The following is a 24,448-nucleotide window of genomic DNA, read 5'->3' as shown; positions in this document are numbered from 1 at the left end:
GGCACTGGGCTATCCCGAGGGCTGCCCCACTCATGGAATCTCAGGATATTATCCCAGAGACTGCTCCATGTGGGTGGGTAACCAACACAGGCAGTGGAGAAAGGCAAGGCAACCAGTAAGCAGGAAGCACTTTGTTCTCCCAGCTGACACATGCACCACTTGCCTATGATCAGCTCTATCACCATGAAAAGGCAGAAAAATCTGGTCCAGTCAAGAATCATTCAGACAACCCCAGAGAGAGGGCCTGGGGAGATAGCTATAACCAATATTCCTGAAAAAGATTTCAAAATAAAGGACATAACCATGATGATGTAGCTGCAGAGAAATATGCAAGAACTAAGGGATGCAGTCCAGAGAGAGATTACAGAAATGAAATAATCTCTGGAAGGATTTAAGAGCAGACTGGATGAGGTGAAAGAGACTATTAATGGAATAGAAATCACAGAACAGGAACACAGAGAAGCTGAGGCAGAGAGAGATAAAAGGATCTCCAGGAATGAAAGAATATTAAGAGAACTGTAGGACCAATCAAATGGAACAATATTTGCATTACAGGGTTACCAAAAGAAGAAGAGAGGGACAAAGGGAGAGAAAGTGTCTTTGAAGAAATAATTGCTGAAAACTTCCCCAAACTGGGGGAGGACATAGTCTCACAGACTGTGGAAACTCACAGAACTCCCAACACAAGGGACCCAAAGAGGACAACACCAAGACATATAATAATTAAAATGGCAAAGATCAAAGACAAGGACAAAGTATTAAAGGTAGGCAGGGAGAGAAAAAAGATCACCTACAGAGGAAAAGTCATCAGGCTAGCATCAGAGGTCTCAACAGAGACCTTACAGGTCAGAAGAGAATGGCATGATATATTTAATGCAATGAAACAGAAGGGCCTTGAACCAAGAATACTGTATCCAGCATGTTTATCATTTAAATACGAAGAAGGGATTAAACAATTCCCAGATAAGCAAAAGTTCAGGGAATTTGCCTCCCACAAACCACCTCTAAAGGATATTTTAAAGGGAATGCTGTAGATGGAAGAATTCCTAAGGCTAAATAGATGTCACCAGAGAAAATAAAATCACAGCAAAGAAAGAAGATCAACCAAATACTGACTAAAGGCAAAAAAAAAAAATCAACTACTCACAAAAGCAGTCAAAGGATACACAAGAGTACAGAATAAAACACCTAACATATAAAGAGCGGAGGAAGAAGAATAAGAAGGAAGAGAAATAAAGAATCATCAGACTGTGTTTATAATAGCTGAATAAGAGAGTTAAGTTAGATGGTTAGATAGTAAAGAAGGTACCCCTTGAACCTTTGGTAACCAAAAATCCAAAGCTTGCAATGGCAATAAGTACATATCTACCAATAATTGCCCTAAATGTAATGAACTGAATGCACCATTCAAAAGACACAGAGTAATAGAATTGATAAAAAAGCAAGACCCATCTATATGCTGCTTACAAGAGACTCACCTCAAATGCAATGACATATACAGACTAAAAGTGAAGGGATGGAAAAAGATATTTCATGCAAACAATAGTGAGAAAAAAGCAGGTATTGCAGTACTTGTATCAGACAAAATGCACATGAAAATAAAGAAAGTAACAAGAGATAAAGAAGGACATTACATAAAGGGGTCAGTCCAACAAGAGGATATAACCATTATAAATATATATGCACCCAACACAGAAGCACTGACATATGTGAAACAAAAACTAACAGAATTAAAGGAGGAAATAGAATGCAATGAATTCATTCTAGAAGACTTCAACACACCACTCACTCCAAAGGACAGATCCACCAGACAGAAAATAAGTAAGGACACAGAGGCACTGAACAACACACTAGAACAGATGGACCTAATAGACATCTACGGAACTCTATACCCAAAAGCAACAGGATACACATTCTTCTCAAGTGCACATGGAACATTTTCCAGAATAGACCACAGACATTTAGAGAAGACATAATATCCATTCTTCTTAATGTTTTCCAAAAAAATAGAAAAGGAAGGAATACTTCCAAATGCATTCTATGAAGCCAGTATCACACTAATACTCAAACCAGGCAAAGACACCACCAAAAAAAAAAAAGCCATAGACCAATATCCCTAATGAATATAGATGCAAAAATACTCAACAAAATATTAGCAAACTGAATTCAAGGAAACATCAAGAGGATCATACACCATGATCAAGTGGGATTCATCTCAGGGATGCAAGGATGGTACAACATTCGAAAATCCATCAACATCATCCACAACATCAACAAAAAGAAGTACAAAAACCAAATGATCATCTCCATAGATGCTGAAAAAGTATTCAAAAAATTTAACATCCATTCATGATAAAAACTCTTAACAAAATGGGTATAGAGGGCAAGTAATAAAGGCCATATATGACAAGCCCACAACCAACATCATACTCAACAGCAAGAAGCTGAAAGCTTTTCACCTAAGACTAGAAGAAGACAGGGGTGTTCACTATCCCCATTGTTATTCAACATAGCACTGGAGGTGCTAGCCACAGCAATCAGACAAAACAAATAAATACAAGGCATCCAGGTTGTTTAAGAAGAAGTCAAACTGTCACTATTTGCAGATGACATGATATTGTACATAAAAACCCCAAAGACCCCACTGCAAAACTACCAGAACTAATATCTCAATTAAGCAAAGTTGCAGGATACAAAATTAATACACAGAAATCTGCTGTATTCCTATATACTAATGATGAACTAGCAGAAAGAGAAATCAGGAAAACACTTCTATTCACAATTGCATCAAAAACAATAAAAAAACAATAAAATACCTAGGAATAAATCAAACCAAGGAAGTGAAAGACCTATGCCTTGAAAACTATAAGACACTCTTAAGAGAAATTAGAGGACACTAACAAATGGAAACTCATTCCACAGTCTTGGCTAGGAAGAATTAATATTGTCAAAATGGCCATCCTGCCTAATGCAATCTACAGATTCAATGCAATCCCTATCAAAATACCAACAGTGTTGTTCAACCAAGTGGAGCAAATAGTTTTAAAATTCATATGGAACCACAAAAGACCCAGAATAGCCAAAGCAATCCTGAGAAGGAAGAATAAAACAGGGGGGATCTCTCTTCCAACTTCAAGCTCTACTACAAAGCCACAGTATTCAAGAAAATTTGGTACTGGCACAAGAACAGACCCATAGACCAGTGGAACAGAATAGAGAGTCCAGATATTAACCCAAACATATATGGTTAATTAATATATGATGATGGAGCCATGGATATACAATAGAGAAATGATAGCCTCTTCAACAGCTGTGTTGGCAAAACTGGACAGCTACATGTAAGAGAATGAAATGTGATTATTGTCTATCCCCATATATAAAAGTAAATTTGAAATGGATCAAAGACCTGAGTATAAGTTATGAAACCATGCAATGCTTAGAAAAAAACATAGGCAAAAATCTCTTGGACAGAAACATAAGCAACTTCTTCATGAACATATCTCCATGGGCCAGGGAAACAAAAGCAAAAATGAACAAGTGGAACTATATAAAGTTGAAAACCTCTGTACAGCAAAGGAAACCATCAATAGAACATAAAGGCATCCTACAACCGAAGAATATATTCATAAATGACAGATCTGATAAAGGGTTGACATCCAAAATATATAAAGTGCCCACACACCTCAACAAACAAAAAGCAAATAATCCAGTTAAAAAATGGGCACAGGATCTGAACAGATACTTCTCCATAGAAGAAATTCAGATGGTCAACAACACATGAAAAGATGCTCCACATCACTAATCATCAGAGAAATGCAAATTAAAACCACAATGAGATATGTCACACCTGTAAGGATGGCCACAATCAAAAGACAAACAACAACAAATGTTGGTGAGGATATGGAGAAAGGAGAACCCTCCCAACCATTGTGGATAGCAGTATGAAGGTTCCTCAAAAAACTCAAAATAGAAATACTATTTGACCCAGGAATTCCAGTCCTAGAAATTTACCCTAAGAATGCAGTAGCCCAGTTTGAAAAAGACATATGCACCCCTATGTTTATTGCAGCACTATTTACAATAGCCAATAAATGGAAGCAACCTAAGTGTCCATCAGTAGGTGAATGGGTAAAGAAGATGTGGTACATATACACAATGGAATATTATTTAGCCATAAGAAGAAAACAAATGCTACCATTTGCAACAACATGGATGGAGCTAGACGGTGTTAAACTCAGTGAAATAAGCCAGGTGGAAAAAGACAAGTACCATATGATTTCATTCATTTTTGGAATATAAGAACAAAGAAAAAAACCCTGAAGTAACAACACAGCAGCAGACTCACAGAACCCAGGAATGGACTAACAGTTATCAAAGGGAAAGAGACTGGGGAGAATGTTTGGGAAGGGAGGGATAAAGGGAAAAAAGGGGGCATTACTATTAGCACACATAATGTGGGGAGGGGCACGGGGAGGGCTGTACAACACAGAGAAGACAAGTAGTGATTCTATAGCAACTTACACTGATTTACAGTGACTAATTTGGGGGGACTTGATGATGGTGGGAGTCTAGTAAACATAATGTTGCTCATGTAATTGTAGATTAATGATATCAAAAAAAGTAATTCATAGGCAAATTTGAAACAAAAAATGGTAATAATAGAAATGAAAAAACAATTTAGTAACTAGAAAATATACAATATATTAAGCAGCAGAATCCACATAGCTAAAACTGGAAAATATCTGAAGCTATTACCTAGTTATGAAGTTCTGGACATTTTTTTAGAAGTATAGTAAACAGGATTTGCTCATGAATTGGAGACAGTTTATAAAAGAGAGGAGTCAAGAGTAACTCCAAATTGTTTTGTTTAGCAAGTGAAAGGAATGAACTGTATTTAACTGAGATAGAGTTGGTTTGGAGGAAGACTACCAGTATTTCATCTCAAGACCTGTAAGTTTGACATGTCTATTAGACATCAGCCATCTGGAATATACATCTGATGATCTGAAAGAAGTCAAGGTTAAGGAGTCATCAGCCTATCGATGTGTCTAAAGCGTAAGATGAAACATGATTATAAAGGGCATAAATGTAGCATAGGTAGAGAAGAGAGAAATTTCACTGATCAAGTCTTGGAGAACCCCAGCACCATGAAGTGAGGAGAACAGAGGTAGAAGGAATCTGAAACTTCTAAATAGGATATGATTATATACATAGAAATACTTTGTGCTGAGATGAATCATCTAGGGAAAAAGTCTGAGTTTAAGTTTAGGCTTCATGCTAACAGTTTGGCCTCGGGCAAGTTACTTAGTCATTGTGAGCCTCTTACTGCTATCTCACCTGTTTTTGCTAATCTGTCTCTGTAAATACATGGGAAAGGAATAACTTTTGAATAATAGGATTTCATGAAAATACAGATGTAAATATATTCATTTTATTTGTGTAAGAATTCATAAAAACAGGAATTTTATCAAGCTATCATTGTCAGAAGCACTGAATTGCTTTTTAAAAAGACTATTCTCACAGGAAATCAGAACACTCACAAAGAAACTGCAGTTTCTTAGCAAAGCTTGTAAATGACGTATTTGCAGCTTCCTAAGTGACCACCCAGTCCTGTTATTTAAAGACCACCATTTTGACTTTAATGGCTAAATAAACTCTGAATACGTGTGCTCTCCTTTTTGCCAGTGCCATGGATTTACTGTCTCCTCATCCCTGAATAAAAGAGCTTTTTAATTTGCTTATGAATTAAAGGATCTCTGGTTGTATTGTTTATTGGAAATAAACAAATTCAGTAAGAATGGGGAGTCTTTGAGAGTTTCCTTCTGGAATCTTTTTCAAAGAGTTGTATTGTACATTCATTTTTAAACATTATCTCTGGCAGGATACAAATACTGTTTGTTTTTCTTATATTTTTAGTGTCCCAATGTATCATGGGTTTTTATATACAGCGTTTTACCTACAAGTGCCAATCACTGTGATGCTTTAATTGGCCAGCAAGAGCCCTTTCAAGAGGACTTTTTGTCCCTTTGACAATCTTCCCAATTATGTTTCCTTCTTACATGGCATAAATCCCAGGCTTATGTTGTGTTTTCTCTGTTTTAATCCTGGAATATATCCAAGAACCCTGGCTTATTTAAACAGGAATATGGAAATGAAGATCTGGGTGTCTGGATTTTAGGAGTACTTATTGCTATTGGAGCATCTTGACCTTTCAGTGACTTAAAAATCATTAAATTCATATTAACATGTCTAACTTAAGTTCAGCATTTTTCTTAAAATTTCCTCTATGAAAAATCTCAGTCACTAATATCAACACACTTAGTTGCTTTGGCCTGTAATTTGAATACAGTTGTTACAATTATAATACCAATATCTATGCTTTTCACTAACCAATGTTCTTACTAACAATAAAGTTACTGAGATAAGTTTAAGATTCTTTTGCAATTCTTTTAATCCTCAAACAATATTCCACTAATGATATACAGTCTGAATTATGCTCTAAAACTGAAGTGATTTTTTTTTTCCTACGGTTATGGTACTAAATTGATAAACAGTTAAGTTTCACTCAAGTCATTCCAACTCTACTTTCCCTAAATCCCCCATTAGTGTTCTTCCTCCAGCCCCACCTTGCCAATATCTAGCTTGGGTAGTCCCGGATATTTGTATTTGTTTTCTCTTCTCATATGACTCTGCTAAGTATTATTGAGGGCATATTGTAAGCATCCTTGTTAAGTTCAATGTATGTTGATGTTTTTGACCTGAACTGACCGTTTCCTAAAGTTTTATAATTATTTTAATTCATCTGTGTTTGACTTTGTATCATGATTCCTAAAATTTTCTCCCAAGTGTTCTCCTCTTTATGGCTCCACTGAACTTCTTTGGTACAGCAATATCGTGTTTTGTTTAATCAAGATAAAGCCAATATTATGTGATTAATATTTAGAATCTCTAAATTTAGGAATTTATAATAATTTCTTCTGTATTAGTCCTCCTTACTGAATGTTTAGAGGTTTTTAATAGGATCTGGTAGCTTAAAGTCATGGCTACAGGGCTAGTTGAAATCTAGCCCTGGATCATTCAATGAGTTCTTTGGTAACTGGGCAGAATCAACATGTACAAGTGTGATATACATTGACTCCAAAACCCTGAAAATACCAATCAAGCATTGTAGTTCTTTCTTAATTAGAGGGGGGACATGCTGCAATGACCTGCTTTACACTTTAGAGGGTATATACTGGCATTCTTTAGACCATTGGCTATCTGAACTCTTCACCAATGACTGGTCCCTGGATTTTTAGATTTTATTTTTCATGTCCTGGCATGTGTCTTTCCAAGACTTCCAGAATACTTATTACGTTTTCCTTCTAATTTCTGATTAACATGAGGTCATTAATAAAGAGGGCTACAGTTATGTTCTATAGAATATCCAGAAAATTTAACTCTTTTTGAGATCTATTATGATAGCAAGTGAGTTAGTAAAATCTTGGGATAACACCATGAATTTATCCTATTGAATGTTCTAAGTAAATTAAATTTCTGAATCTCCTTTCATATAAGGTTGAAAATTAAGCATTTGGCAAACTAACAGCTACATACTGATGGTCAGAGATTGTGCTGATCCCCTTTAGTGGTTAAGCTCGTGGAAGTTCACTGTGACCTGCCTAATTCATCTGATTTTTTGCAGAGGCCAGACATGAATGAAAACGGCTATGACAGGAACCACCAGTATGACCTTGGGACTGACCTCTGCTGTTGCATTTGGGATGCAGGATTGCTTCTGGTTTTTCATCTTGGTGGGAAAGGACAATTCCGTGGTCTTTCTCTTTTCTTACAATTAGAGCCTTTATCCAAAAGTTAGGGAATAGCATAAGGATTCAGCCAGCTGCTAAACATATACACTGCAATTATGTTTTCAGAATTTACGAAAATAACTACAGGGTGGATTCATGAACACTAAACTTAATATGAATTGAAACTGGGCCATGATTCCATTTACCATCCAGCCTCTGCATGCTGCCATGCTAATAAGAGAGCTATAATACTTGGGTAGTATCACTTAAGTAAATTAACTTAATTTGCTTTGGAAAAGTCTTGAGAGAATCATCATATGTACTTGTCATGATGTTGCAGAGGTCTCTCCTACTGGTATTAAGGCAAAGGAAGCTACCATCCTCTAGAAAGGATGTGGGCCACATTTGTATGCTTAAGGGTTGAATGTAACAGAAGGTTCAAGGTTAGAATCCACTTCCAGATATTTCCTTCCCAAGTCTCAGGGTCTCACCAATTCCATGTTGGACCCTGACTTTAGCCTAAGGAGTACTTGGTAAGGCTATGGATTAAGATATTTTTGTAATTCTTTTACTGTAGCAATTAGTCCTGGGCTTGATTTTCTGTCTAATCTACCCTTCTGCTAAATACAAGAGTCTCCTTATAAGTCTTCTTGCTTTCACACCGTGGCCTAAGTTGGCCATTGGCTATGCTGAGTCTAGCACTTTATTCCTTCAGTAACCATTTAATTCTACAGTCATTTAAATTACTATTACCATGTCTCTTAAATACTAGAGAGATTTCATAAACCAATAATTCTCCTTTTAACTGTATCATATCCAATTAACCACAGTAATAATGATACCACAGCATGTCAATAGTATCATCCAATTTACAATGAGTTATGGGGTTCTTGTTGCTACCCAACAACATAATTTCATAATTCAGTCCTAAAGGTCTAATTTTTAGGAAAATTTCTGGTAACAGATTGGGTTTCTCTAGAAGCTGATTCTAGGACAAGGATTTGAGTATAATCGTTTATTTGGGAAGGTGAGAAGCACTGGCAGGGATTGAGGAGGTGATTCAAAGAAAGAAAAGCAGCTAAAGCATATTTCAAGGTGAGGCAACTTGAGTCTAATCACAAAAGGGATTGTGTCAGGGGAGGGGAAGAGATAGGGGAGCAAAGAAGATGAGTGGCTCCCAGGCCTTCCTATAAATAGAGTTATAATATCCCCTTCAATTTACCATCATACTCAGATAATATCTGGATGTAAGACAGGACCGCTGTCACAATAGTAATTAGTATAATTATATATTCTTATTCATTCTGATACAAGAAGAAAAGTGGCATCCCGCTGTAATTTCTTCACCATACTAGTAAACACATTTATCAATACATATTTTTAATAGATAAATACAGAACTTTTCCTTAATATTGTTTGTTTTGTGGCAAAATTCTTGCTAAATTTACTTTCAGAATGTTTTACATTGTGTTGACAAAGTACTTATAAACAATAATTTTTGTTATTTCTGTTACATGAATTTAATCATTGATTTTCAGTCATATACAGATACCTTATGGTCGTGTACTCAACGTTGTGTGGGCATGTAGTCACCTAATATCTGTGTGTATTTAAAAAAGTCATAAAATATGAGTGATGTGAGTTTGTGTACTTTATTTAAAATATAAATTCTCTTCATAATCTCTGTTTAAATTCTCTCACTGCTCATAAAACATGACAGGCCAACGAAATTGGATTATATGCAATAAAAGGCTCAGAGGAGAGCATTGAACATTTGGCAACACGGTTTAATGAGAGAACTTTTGAAGCCACTCAGATATTGTTTTAAATCCCAGTGACATTACTTAAACTTTGTGCCTCCATTTATCAAGCTACAAAATTGAAAAGCTTTTGTATACACATCTAGGTTGTTGTAGGATGAAATGAAATTATATATACTTTTACATTTAACTACATCTTTATCTCCTTTCAGTACATGCTCTTGAGACTATTCCTTTCCTTTCCTTTATCAAGTGAGAAAATTCTAAATGAATGAATGAGTGAGTGAATGAAGGGGCTTTAAAATATATAGCAGGAAAATTCCCAGAGATAATATCAAAATATAACTTACAGGCTAGGTAAAATAATGAAATGTATATACCATTGCGAGGATTACTTTCCTTAGTATTCAAAATAATCATGCAAATTAAAAATACAAATAAAGAAATCAGGAAAATGAGCAAAGAATGTAAACAGGCAATTCACAAGATAAAATGCATAGTATTAATGAAAATTGAAATATATTGAGTATTTCTAAGGGAAATTTACAAACTTCTAATGGCTCACCAGTTACTATTATCTCTCTTAAATATCAAATTTGTGCTTTAAGTTCTACTCTCACTGCCAAAACTTCATTCAGTCTGCCTTCATTGATTTCCAGAGTTTTTATAATAACCTCCCAATGGTGTTTCTTTTTCTAGTCTTTTGACTTTCAACGTTAATTATTTTCCTATAAAACCTGATCATCTCACCAACCTACTTTAAGCTCATTGAAAGGTATGTAGTAAAGTTAATATAGTTATTTCTCTGAGATTATTTTTTACCACATACTTCTACCACTAGTTTCTATCCTAATATATATATATATACACATACATACATATACCTATATATACTTGTTATTCAAATGTATCATGTCATCTCAGGCCTCCACTGCTTCACATAGCTGTGCTCTACTGCAGATATGCAAGAACTATCTTTACCTAACTATTAGTTCTCATGTCACTTATTCCAGATGGAGAGACAATGTCTCCCAACCCTGGGCTATGTGTTTCTATTTCCATATTTCACATATCAGAATAGTCATTTCATTGTAGTTATTTGTCTGATTACTTGTCATTTGTTTCACTATAGTGTGCATTTTTCAAGAGTAAGGACTGTGAAAGCAGTGCCTGAATCATCTTCAGTCTGCACTGTTACATTTCCAACATATTGAAGGCATAATAAATATTCTACTGTAATCATCAAGTAGGTTATAAATTAATGAATGTGATATAAGGTATATACAGGGTAATTAAATATCATTTTAACTGATGGATATTAAATACCCTTTCTGGTGCCCAAGGAATATTTACATAATTAATCAAAGAGGAAACCTCAATAAATTCCAAGAAGAAAATACTATATGGGTAACATTTCATGGTCAAAATGCCACAAACTCTGAATAAAAATTAACCAGAAATAATCTAACCATTTAAATTTTTTTAACTACTATACAAATCTTAAGTTTCAGAGGAAGTGACCATTGGGATTTTAAAATTAACCAGTTTTTAATATCAAAAACTATAGTTTCTGGCCAAAGCTCTACTCAAAAAATTTACAGCCTTTTTTTTTTTTAAATACCCAGAAAGGGACATAACTAAATGAAAAGCATTCGATTCCAAAAGCTTTAAAAAGAATCCACACACAAAAAAAGCCACAATTTACAGAAGGAGTGAGAATTAGGAAAAATAAAACAATACCTTAATGAATTAGAAAAATATGATTTATTAATAACCTTAAAATACAGCTAAGTTACAGAAAACTATTTTAATCTATTCTAAAGGAAACAAATACTTAATATTAAGGATGAAATGGGGGAATAAAATCACAGTTAAAGTAGAAATTAGAATTAAGAGAATGCTGATTTTAATTACATGAATGCTGTGTTCAATTCTATAGTAAAATTTTGAGAGTTTTAATATATTGTTTCATTAGAAACCTTTTATTATAAAAACTAATGGAGGATATTTGAAGGGGAGTTAAAAGATCCAAGATACTGGGAAAGGACAAGAATCAGACAAATACTGTTTATGCTAAATCTCTGGTTTTACCTTTCCCTTCCATGTTGGGTATAGAATGGGGAAATAAATGACTCTAAATAATCAAATCAGTATAAACCATAGCATGGAGGATACATTCAGTGGGAAACTTGAGTACTTCTGGTAGGTCAAAATATAAGGACCGAGAAGTGTTCATTAAATAATGCCAACATTGAAATGACCTGAGCAGAAACTGTTTTAGTGTAGAGATAAAGAAAGGAAGTTCTAAAGTGAATACTAAATTAGCTGACAAAGGCAGTACTATTTGAGGACTTGAACTAAATTGAGTGTTGGTATAATCTGCATTATGGGCAAAATGTTTAAACTTTTCCCTACCAAACCCTTCTGTCATGGTCCTATCCCATAGATATCAGGAATAGCCACGTGACTTGCTTTGTCCAGTGAAATGTGAGGAACTGTGAAGCAAACTAGTTCCACGCAGAACCATTAGCAGTCATTAGGCACCATGTCTGTTTTGCTCTTCCACTAATTCAACATGCACAGCTCAGACTTGCTCCACCAACCCAGGTACAAGAAGGAAACGACAGCCCAAGGTGCATGTGTAACAGGAGACTTCAGGATAAACTAGTGAAAGGTAATTAGAGGAGAATACTGTTGCTTTTGCTATCTTGATTTAAACTTGATTTGTAATCATAATGTAGCCATTTCCTATAGAGAAAAAGTAAACGTATAACAGGAAATGGAAAGGCAATCTGTGAGTATATACAGTGATATTTCTAATGTAGAGCAGGCTTAAAAGAGATAATATGAGTATGTTAAAATAGGATTATATGAGATAGAATATTATATCTATTACCCAATACAATAAGTTATTCTTAAGTGATTCTGAGAAAAATCATATGATGAATAGGTTCACCTATTTGTCTAACCTATTCTGCCCATGCCTGCTTATTCTATACAACCTGGACTCCAGGAACCAATAATAAGGTTGTTAAAAGACTCTAATGTTACCAAATTTTGCTTATTACACAATTTGATTATATATATATACAAGTGTGTGTAAATTGGTCCAAAAATAGCAGCTTATTTTTAAGACAAGCACAGATTTTCTCGTTTCTCTATTTCCCATTCTTGTGTGATGTATCATTGCTTATCACTAGAATATTACTATTATCGAAGTCAATTTTGTGTTTTACAGCAAGAAAATTGACTATGGAGGCTTATACTTAATTTTTTTGTTTAAAAATATCAAATACTTTCCATTGGAAGCATTTTTAAGGAAAATACATTTTATTCAAAAGTGCTATCATAGTAACTTCCTATAAAACATTCCTATGTTACCTTCTTTCTTTGATTTAAAGTACAGTATTTCCAAAAATTTGATTCTGTAAAGCTGACATGTCTTAGTGTTCCAGTTTTCTCCCCCATCAGTGACTTTCATTTCATACTCACTAAGTTATCAAGTTCTTTTTTTGGTGATAATGTAGTCAGTAGTGCAAGCTTAACCACTTATTAGAAAATCAGGCTATGCTCTTTCCACTTCATGCATCATCACCAGCAATGAAAAATTCTGAGTTCAGTATGTTTCTGGCAGTATTTTTGACAATGCATTAGGTGGAAAAAAATCTAACTTACGTTTTAGAAGCTCACAGCTCAGCATTGATGATAATGGTGCAATTGTTTTTCCCTCTGTGAAATAAGCAGACCTGATTTCTGTGGCTTACCAGGCTGAGTGTACGTGCCGTGAAAGAGTGCCATTTGAAGTCTGAGAGTAACTTCTCTGTTCATAGTTCTACTTTCGAGTTATGTACTTTATTCAAGGTGATAGAACCTGCAATGCTATTAGTGACCATGGAAATTCTGGTTTATAAATATTGATTAATTCATACAGACTCTTTGTAAGAATTCTAAATTTCAGTTCTTTCATTTTACTTGGTAAGTGGTACCAAGTTCTCTATCCCCCTCACCTGAATATGCTCCTTTCTCTTCTCACCTCTAGCTGAAAAAAATCTGTCCTGCTGTTGCTGTTGTTTAGAATAATCATATTAAAATCTGTGCACATTAGCATGAAAATATTTGGAGAGCTTGGTACAAGATATTCATGGTTTCCATTTCCTACATTATTTCAAGGTTAATAGCAGGACATGGGTAAGGTGTAAAAGTGAGGAGGGCAGAAGGACAGAAAACAACAGGCAAACACAGAGGAAGAAACTGGGCGGAAACGCAGATATACTCGAAGCCTGGCTTTGAATCTGTACAGATTACCAGAAAGGTAATCCAAGAGGAAATAGCACTTTGCCTAAATCTATGTAATTAAGGTATGTTGATGATCAACAAATAATAAGACAGTTTGTTACATAATTAGTTTGATTTAAGTAATGGACAATTAAAAGCAAAATTATATATATATGTATAACTTTGAGAAAGAAATGTATATATATAAATGTATATAATATAAAATGTAAATATATAATATCTCCAGTTCTTCTCCAGGCATTCATAGTTTGAACAGTCTCTCTGACACAGATGCACAGATATGCAGGAACAGGGCGATATGGTAGTAAATACTCATGCCTCAAAAATCGATTTATAAATTGAATCAAAATATAGGTTATAATTATATATGTGGATCACTAGAGATCTCTGAATACCTCTATATTTGTGGAGAACAGTTACAACCTTGAAGAAGGAAAGAACATACACAACTTCTCTCAAGCTAGGAAAGCTTACCATTCTCAGAGGCTTTTTGGAGAAATAAATAGTATGTATGTATAGTGCCTACTGGAATACTTCATACAATGAAAGTGCTTTAAAAAGGGAGCTATTTTGATTATTTCTTTAGAAAATAAGACATTCAGTGTTGAGCTTTGCAATATGCATTAATTTGCTCTGACTCTATGAATGGTGTATGATAATCGACACATATTTATAAATGAAGACATTAGAATTAATATGATTCAATTGGGGAAATAATGTTTCCCTGGGAATATTCTATGAAGTTTTAAATAGCAGTCAAATATTGTTATGCAGGTTGTGCACTGTGCAAAGATATCTATCTGAAGAGAATGAAAAAGGGCTGAAATGTAGCACCTGTGCTGTGACAAGAGTGCATTTTAAAAATATTCATCAAGTTGCTTTAAAGGCTATAATGGTAATATTTAAGATAATTTTTTTAAAATTAGTTATCTGTACTCTTTAAGTTAAGGCAATAACTTGTCTTTGCATGAGACTGCATCAGAAGCAGGAGAGTTCTAGATTTATGTTCAGATGGATAAAATTTTAAATATAAAACTTCAGGTGTTTATTTTATACAATTCTTTTTTTCCAGAATACTAATACTCATAATGAAATGTTTTATTTTCCATCCATATGAAGTGAGGGAAACAAACAAACCAAAATAGGCAACTCGTTTTAATTTGTTATATGTGGACACTTGATAGCACTTTTGGAATATTCTAGAACATGAAGGTTCTGATGGGTTGATCAGCTAGTATTATTCTTACCCACCTTTTTTTTTTTAAAGAAACTCTTAATGAGCAATAATTGCATTCAGAATATGTCAATGTATAAATGTGGGACAACACAAATGCCTGATTAATACATATCTAGCTTGGGAAAGTCCTCTAGATTCCTGTTATCCTGTACTTGCATATGAAAAACTAATTTTTCTCCCTTGCTTCTATCTCTTTTTCTGAATAATAGTTGAGTCTATCGTGATCATTAGTGGCTAATGTAGCTGATTTTTCTGCTTGCTATATACTAATGTGCCACATTTTCCTCCACTTTCCCTTCCTACATTTTATTTGTTGGGTTGAGTGAGTTACACTTCACAAAATCTCACATACATTTATTTACATCTTAGTCTCCTTTTGGCCCTTGATACTTCCTCCCTGACTAAGTTTCTTTTTGCTGAACGTGAAAAATCCTTTCTCTTCTCTCCCACAAAGTTGTTGATATGTCCTCACCTTTCTCTAATCAGAGAAACTCTTCCCCAACAGACATCCTTGAAATGTCATTAAAAAGTTGAGTTCAATTTAATTCCTAATCTTAAAACAATGCTACTTTCTATAATGAACTAGGCAGGTTTTCATGAATTAGCTTTGTAATTGTACATATTTTTTGATTAGCATATGTATGTGGGTTAGAAAGTACTTGCAGAGATGTTGGGTTCAAACCCTATGATAAAAAAAAAATGTTAAGTAAAACTCCCAAATATGAGAAGGTATCCTCTATTTTATGTGGAGAAATAATGAAAAAAAATACTCTGAAACTAAACCCATCAATTACTCACATTCTTGTTCCTACTCTGTGTATTTTATGATTTCGTTGTACAAAACCTAAAGTAATAAAGTCCCAAGAGTAGAGAAATACTTCAGTGACAGAAGCAGATTTCAAATGGGTCAGGACCTCAGTCACAGTAAAACTTTGGCATTTTCATGTTTTTACATTTGTGAGTTAATTTTTTGTGTGTCAACTTGACTGGGCCAAAGGGTGTCCAGATGAAACATTCTCTCTGGTTGCGTCTGTGAGGATATTTCCAGATGGAATTAGCATTAGAATCAGTGAACTCAGTAAAGTAGATGTTATGTTACTCAGGTCCAGCCCATTAGACAGTTATTTTCGAACTTTGATTCAAAGGAACAAGCGAGTGTCTGATCACTTTGCAGAGACTGTGGTAGAGGCGGGAATATACAGGCGTGGCCATGGGTGTCCAGTGGCAGCATCCTGGCAGATCCTCAGCAGTGGCAGGATCTTGTTTATGCTCATCTCTGGCAGTTTCTGCCTGAGTCTCTGTGAGTTTCCCAATATTCTCCTTGAGCCTCTGAAGCTCCCCAAATTCTTTCTAATAAATAACCTTGTAATAAATCCCCTTGTTGCTAGAATTAGTCTTTTTTCCATTCTTATAATTAAAACCTTGACTGAACAGTCTTCTTTCAGAACACACTAACATAGATGCACAATGCTAAAGAACTCCATTTTTATGATAGCAACTTAAGTCCCAGCTTCATTATTGAAATTTTTGGTCTTGATCTCAGGATCTAATAATATCTACCCACCCATTCCAGGAAAAAGAGGTGAGATTTTGAAATGCTGTCAGTATCATAGCATCATAAAGACCACAAAGAAACAGTATTAATGGGTTATATTCCATCCATTCTCTTTCAAACAACTTTTCAAGAACACTCAGTTTCATCACTGGATTTAAAAATGATGAATCAAGCGCTATACTTTTTCTCACAAACTTCAGAGTCCCGAAGAGAGACATACATTATCAAATTCATAACACAATGTAAAGAGTTACGATTGAGGCGTTGTATAGCTTTTGTCGAGGATGCAAAGTTCAGTAATAATGTAAGAGAAAGAATAGAAATATTTCCTTCTGCCCAAATTAGAGGAAGTGAAGGATGCTGAAAGATGTGAAAGCTGCCCTCACACAGACACACAAGTAGAAAGACTGTGGAGCAGAAATAAAAAAATGAAAATTTGAGAGTCTGTATCTATTTTTCTAGCTTCTGACTTAATGATACAACCAGCTTCTTCAGTATCTATCAGAAGCTCCATGAAGCAGGCGCAGACCCGCAGTCACTGATAGGATTGGGTATACAGGCAGCAGCTATAAAGGAGACACCAAAACAAGGGCCACCAGCACCACATCGAATAGTTTCTCAATAGCGTCTCAGCTCTAGTGATCATTTTCTACTCACCATAAGCATCGTTTCTCTAGTGCTGCGCTGCTGATTACGCCAGCATTGCTATTAAGTAGCACACAGGAGCAGCGCGAGCATTACCATTAGCTGGCTCACAGGAGCAGCTGGGTGTAGCTCGGGAGCCACAGCCAGGCTTCCTGCTTTTCACCAGGGCTGAGGAGAGCATTTTCTATTTGCTTTTCGGTTTATTTATTTATTAGAAGCAGTGCTGACTGCCAAATGCATTTTAGAGATAAAGTATGAAGCAGAAGGATGTTAGATCATAAATCTCCAAAACCACTGTCAGATTTCTTAAAGCTGTGATCATGCTCATCATCTCTATTTAGATCTTACTTGCCTCTCCTTTCATATCCAATGTTTGCTTTTTAAACAGTTTTTTTTTTTCAGGTTTGAAAATCCTAGGCCACACTTACAAAGTTCTTTGAAAATCCTAGGCAACATTTACAATCTTCTTTGCAGCCACAGGAAAGAGTATTCACAAAAGTATTATTTTTATTATTATTTTGTAATGGTGTAATGAAACCATCTTACTTGGGATATCATTAACAGAATTATCAGTGGCTGATCTGGAGTTTATCTGGATTGAGTTAACCTCTTTTGGTAGGCAGCATAAGTTAATGTCTAAGAGTAGGGAATGAATTCCTAAAGGACATTATAAATCAGCTATTAAAAATTTTCTAAAACCATCTAATGATATAAAGATCATAGCAATAAATTTATGAAAAGCTATCATATGATCTTTTATATCATATACATTTATTAAAGTAGACTTAAAAATTCCTACAAGGTATTACTGTATTAGTTTAGTTTGAATTATGGTATATGCTATGAGAAAATTGGTACTTATTTTAAATTAGTATAGATTTCATTTTTTCCTAACAGCTTAATATAACCTCCTTCTAGATGGCATGAATTAATGATTTTACTTTATAACTTCTATATTTATTTATTCTCTTGTTCCTTAAACATTTCCAGAACATATTCTGGCTATTTTTGAGCCTCAAATCATCTGATTGCTACTGTTGTCACAGTGAAATTAGGCTCATAGAAAAGCAAACTCTTTTTAGCTACATATGTCATCCAAACCAGGTACATCTGATTTCTATAAATTTCAGTGATTATTATCAGTTACACTAGATGTGAATCAGAAAGAACAGCTTGATTTTTAGAGTGAAGACTGAACTTCAACACTCTCAGAATAAAAAAAAAAATTTTTGTTTTGACTTGTACCCTGAGCACATTTTGCTATGTAAGATACAGATGGAGAAAAAATAAGAAGTAACAGAATGTCATCTTGAAGAGTCCTTTTTTGACCAAGACCACATGGCAAATCCCTTTAGAGCATAACTGTGAAATTATAAAAAAAAAATCATTGACTCTTGGCAGGAAAGAAAATTGAAATTCAATTGCTCTCACATGTCTCCTTTCGTTACATTGCCAATCCCATCGTTGGACACAGGTAGCTCAAGCCGCCAATTAAAGCAAGTACAACCACTCACTCCACTACTGGAATACTCTGGGTATTTCCTTGCTTTTTTACACATTCAAAGCACTTTAACTCATCCCTTAATTTTAGTTGTAAAGGCTTGAGTTATGAAGATATCTGTATTTGATTCCTACTGCTGCTGTAAGAAATTACCATTATATTGTAGTTGAAGCAACACAAAGCTATTTTCTTGGAGGTCAGAAGTCCAAAATGTATTTTACACTGCTAAAATCAAAGTGTTGATAGTTTTGCTTCCTCTCCAGGGCCTAGGGGATAATCAGGTTCCTTGCCTTTTCCACATTCTAGAAGCTGCCCTCCTTCCTTGGCTCCTGACGCCTTTCTCCACCACCAAGCCATCAATACACTGTCTTCAAATCTCTCTCTTTCCTTCTTCTTTTAACTCTGGCCCTCCTGTCTCCCTCTTATAAGGCAGATAATCTAGGATAATTTTCCCATCTCAAAATCCTTAGTTTAATCATACCTGCAAAGTCCCTTTTGCCATGCAAGGTACATATTCACAGATTCTGGAGATTAAAATGTAGTTATCCGTTGGGTGTAGGGGTATCATTTTCTCTACCACAATGTCCTTCTACTAGGTGTAAAGAATAAATATGTTTTCTTTTAAGGATGACTTGGTGATTCAAAGTAGAAGGGAAACAAACTTTTTGGAAATATATGAACCATCACATCAGAAGGCCTTCCTTTCAAAAACGTGAAGGGCAGAGGATATATTGAAGTTATGATGCTTGGCTTGCATTTTTACACAATTTCCCAAAATTACTGTATTTATTAATTCTATATGTCTTGATATCAGATATTACTACCCACCAAATAGCAATTTTCACAGCTCTCTAAATGAGCTCTTCTCTTCCAAGTTTTGTCATTTTATGTTCAGTTTCCACTATGCTTCTTTCATATCTGAGGAAGACTTATATGGTTTTCTTAATGAACATACATACCAGGTTATTTATACAGTAAGACGGTTTTATTCATTAAATTCTAGTGCAGAAGACAGGAGTAAGTCTTTGTTCTACCAATCTCCTCCTGTTCCTCAAACCTTTTCCCATCAGAATCTTGCTGACTTCTAGATGTGCAGCTGTATTTTGGAAATTTGATGTTGTCAGAAATCCATAGACTACTTAACTCAATTTCTTATTATATCTTACTTATAGGTTTAAATTTATTTTTGTAATTAGCCAAAGCTTTGTATTTCTATATATATAGTTTGACATAGCATGAAAACATGAAATAATTGGATAACCTATATTTATTGATAAAATATATATATTAATGAAGATGTAAGACTGGCATACCTGTTTATTTAGAATAGCCTCTTTTTGTGTGTTTGTGGTAAGAATACTTAACATGAGATCTACCTAACATATTTTTCTGTACATAACAGTATTTTTGACCATAGGCACATCATAGAGCAGATCTCTAGAAATGATTCATTATGCATAACTGAAATTTTATGTCTGTTGAACAGTAAGTTCTCATTTCCTTCTCCACCAACCCCTGCTAGCCACCATTCTACTCTGTTTCTGTGTATTTCATTTTTATATGAATTCCAAGATTCTAGCAGTAAAATGTGTGGATAAAATTGGCCTTTTTGGTGGTTTTGAAAAATGTGATGTGTGTTAAGTTCTTTCAGATGACTTTAATTGACCAGCCAGATTGTACTAGTTCAAATGCATTCAGTAACTAAGCCATACTATGGAGTATCAACATATATTCATTGTCATCCATCTCTCTATTTATCTACTTTCATACTGGCTCTTGTTTTCCTGCTAACATTTCTGCTAAGACTGTTTTCTGATAAATAGAGAAACCAACTCTGCTATAGCAACTTTTTCTGACCCCAGAACTCTGAAGAGAACCCTAGAGTCAAAACAAATCCTTTTCCTGACTTGGGACACCGAACAGGTTAAACCATGCTTTTCAGCAGTCCTGTAACTCAGATTCCTGAAGGGCTGTGCCTGCTGCCGTTGTCATCACAGGCTCTCTGAGAACAGAATTGTCTTTGAACATACTGGCACTGTTCCAAAGCCTTCACTTCCTGTTCCCTGATCACTTGACTGCAGAGCAATTATAAACAACCAAATTAATTAATTATATAATTGAATGTCTTTCTCTTTTAGGAATGGATCTTCATTCATGTCTATTACAATCTCAAAGTACTGGAGGAAGGTCATAATGCAGGCTCTCTGAAAATCAGGTATGTCAGAGCTCCCTCTCTGTTAGCCACAGGGCAAGCAAGGCCACTTGTAGAGAGCTTACTTGTATAGAGGCTGACAAACTCCATCTGTGCTCTTACTGTAAAGAGGTCATTTAAATTTTAAATCTTAATATTATGAGATTTTTCGAATAAGTTACCAAAGGGGGGAAAAGTGACATTTTTTCATACAGATGCATATTTTCATTTCTAACAATTATAGCTTTAGGTCATCTATTTTTTTTACCTAATTATTGATTATTTCAAAAATATGTCAATGTTTGTTGAATTTTGCAAAATTCTTTCCTTTGAAATTGCATAATGCACCATTAAACTTCCTCAGATAGGTTAGCTCAATATTATAAATGAGTAATGCATGGCACAGAGAAGTTAATCATTTGATTCAAGTTCACAGAGTTTAATCAATTTGCATTCAGAAAATAAAACATTATTCCAATTCACCATTGTCGAGCTTTCTATAGTCCTATGATTTCACTTTAAGATTTTATATATTTTTTAGAAAACTAGCCAATATTGTTTTAATCCAGCTTCCCAAATAATTTTTGAGCGTCTATAAATTTTGTTCTTTCCTAAGTATACATCTATTTTTTTGTATATGTAAACATTTTATGTGCTAAGCTTAAAAATATTTTTAGGGATTGGATTATAGAGAAAATTGGTAAAAATGTTCTACTCTGTCATGGGACTTCAACATTATGGTCAGAAACTTAATCTGAAAATTCCAAGTTTATAAAATAAGCATATATGCAAATAAGTATATAAGAATAGATTTTTAAAATGTTTCCATCTGACTCATAAAGGCTAAGTGAGCTATGAAATGTGAAAATCTGAAACAAATGAAACTGAGGAACAAATTCAAACATGTCCAGAGCAACAAATACGGTTTGTATGATTTTTGTGTGTTGTTTTTGTTTCTAGTTAGTTATCCAGAGTGTATCTTCAGTGATGGATGATATGAAAAAATAACCCCCATTAATTTCAACAGTCTGAGTATTGGATATATTAGAAATCTGGAAACTTATGAAAATTCATGTGATATGTTACTGCCTTGCTTCTCTTTGGCTATTTTCTCTGCTTTTGTTGTCTGGCCATGTTCAAATCCCTCTTGCTTATTAGATATAAAACTTTGAAAGTAGGTACTATGTCTTAATCCATCTTTACATTTCCAGATTCTGCTAGCACAGGCTTTGGCTCAAAATAAGTAATCAGCAAATTGTTGAATGATTAAGTGACTTGAAAAAAAATCACATTGACTTAAATATTAGTAAATGTTAAAGAAAAAAATTACCCAAATTTAAATGTTTTCCTAGAAATCTTTTCCATCTACCCTGCCACTACTGTCTTTATCTTAATTAAATGGAAGTTAAGAGGGGGGAGGATATACATTTTGTCTTTGAAATTAAAAGAATCAAAATATAAGGATGTCTTTACAAAGTAAAAATAACAATTTGAGCTTGAAAGAAGAGTAAAATTTTGAAAGCAGAGATTGGAGTACTTAAGTTTGGAAGGAAAAACACAAGCAAAATCGTAATAGAATAAGATTGATTATGTGAAGCAAGAGCAGTAGATACATTTAATTGGAGCCTAGAGTAGGTATATGGGAAGAACTTTGCAAATCTAGGCAACAGCCTTAAGCACCAGGCAGATGAGTTTCTCTTAATTTGTTAGAGACAAACACAGTAAATTTTTAAAGGTCTTATTTTTATATATACTACTTTCTTTTTATTTGATTTAATTGTATGTTCAGCCTGTATATAACTATCATTCTGAATATAGGTGACTATGAGTTTCTCTTAATTTGTTAGAGACAAACAGTAAATTTTTGAAGGTCTTATTTTTATATATACTAGTTTCTTTTTATTTGATTTAATTGTATGTTCAGCCCGTATATAAGTATCATTCTGAGTATAGGTGACTATTCCCTCATTTATTATTCATTTAGCAGTACATGATCTTAAATTTCCAGTATAGGCATACTTTCCTGCCTTTCGAATATTTGTTTAAAAAACAATTTTTATTAATGTGTTTTTAAGGAAGAAATCATTGTATGCATTCTCATTGGCCTCTGATTCAACTGTTTGCATCCTCTCTCTTCAGGTAAATGAATGTGCCTGTTTTACTGCCTGACTCCTTACAAGTCAGAGCCATTTTTATATTTTAAACCCTCACACTTGGTGAAGTATAGATAAGACCAAATTAAATGTTTTTATTTTTCAAATAATGGTGAATTTCACCCCAAAATATTAAGTTCATTTTGATTCAGCTATAAAGATGTGAGGACCTAGTATATCTAGGTATGGAGTGGTTCAAGTAGTTCCATAGAGTCTTAGAATAATTTGTGGTATGTTATTTTTAACTTTGCATGCTAAGGGAAGCCAAGATCGAACCCTTTAGGATATGGAATAGTCCCTTGAGTCATATTTTAACCAAATCCCTTTCTTACACCTCTCCTAAAAACCACTACATGAGGAATAAAACTACTGGGTCAATTCCAAATCACTCTAAAATGGAATTGAATTGATACTTATTTCTCAAACAAAAGTAAGGTAGAATAAGGTCATTCTTGAATATCAGAGTAGGTACCATTATTCTCAGCATTATTTTTCAGACCACTTAATAAAAAACACACACAGATAAGGACTTAAAAGGAAACAAAGAAGTAAGTTTTCCAGTCTCACAATCATAATGCCCTCATCAGTTATGTTTTTGTACTAGAATCTGAAGTTCTCACAGAATGAACTATAAGCAAACAATCTAAGAAAATGGCACAATAATAGAAACAGAATTTCAAATTTACCCTCTTGGAGTTTTAAACATTTCACTCCTTTCTTCGTTGTCTTCCCTGGTATTGCTACTCTACGCACTTGGTGACTTGAGGCTGATCGTCTAGTGAAGCCCCTGGCTCTGGCACTTCAGCCTTCATCTGCCCTCAGCCAGAATTCACCAGGCATGAAGAAATGGCTCTCCCCTCAGCTGTAACAGGCAGAAAAGCTGCCCTTTATACCCAGAGCGCTTTGGGTCCTCAGAAGAGCAAGGAGATGTCCAGTGAAGTCTAAGCCTTCCTGCGTCTCTGCTTCAGTGTTTATCTTTCGTTTCTGCAGCTGTTTTTTTATTTTTCAAATAAATAGGTTAAAGAGAAACAATGCGGACTAAATCCTGGAGGTTAAAATAGTTTTCCTCGTTGTACTCCCTGTTTTCTTTTTCCTTGTCTATTAAATTTAAAACAAATTTGCTATGAAATAAAGTGGACCTCTGACAATACCCTGAAGTTTGAATTTGTATTATCATTATATTTTTTCTTCTCCATTAGGGCTGGCTTCTATGTAACTATGCCTGCAGGAAAGGAGATAGTGCTCAAGCAGGCACTGTTACCATTTGGGCTTATAATATGTCCTTTTTATGGATTATTTTGCATTTCTCTCCTGGAGATA

General features: G+C 34.5%; 2 long non-coding RNA genes across 2 annotated transcripts in view; one reads left to right on the top strand and one right to left on the bottom strand.

The window, feature by feature from the left end:
- Positions 1–17,371, bottom strand: part of LOC118971222 (uncharacterized) — a 37,335-nt gene extending 19,964 nt beyond the window's left edge. The window contains exon 1 of the long non-coding RNA XR_005059564.2: positions 17,296–17,371. This is a non-coding gene — a long non-coding RNA (uncharacterized lncRNA). The remainder of the gene's footprint in view (positions 1–17,295) is intronic.
- Positions 17,372–20,897: 3,526 nt separating this feature from the next.
- Positions 20,898–24,113, top strand: LOC140848365 (uncharacterized). The gene is made up of 4 exons (XR_012129138.1): positions 20,898–20,999; positions 21,818–21,899; positions 23,051–23,114; positions 23,895–24,113. It is a non-coding gene; the product is annotated as an uncharacterized lncRNA (long non-coding RNA).
- Positions 24,114–24,448: the final 335 nt, after the last annotated feature.

The sequence above is a fragment of the Manis javanica genome, chromosome 1, assembly GCF_040802235.1.
Source record: "Manis javanica isolate MJ-LG chromosome 1, MJ_LKY, whole genome shotgun sequence".
In the NCBI taxonomy this organism is placed as follows: Eukaryota; Metazoa; Chordata; class Mammalia; order Pholidota; family Manidae; genus Manis; species Manis javanica.
This window is presented reverse-complemented; position numbering and strand designations above follow the sequence as displayed.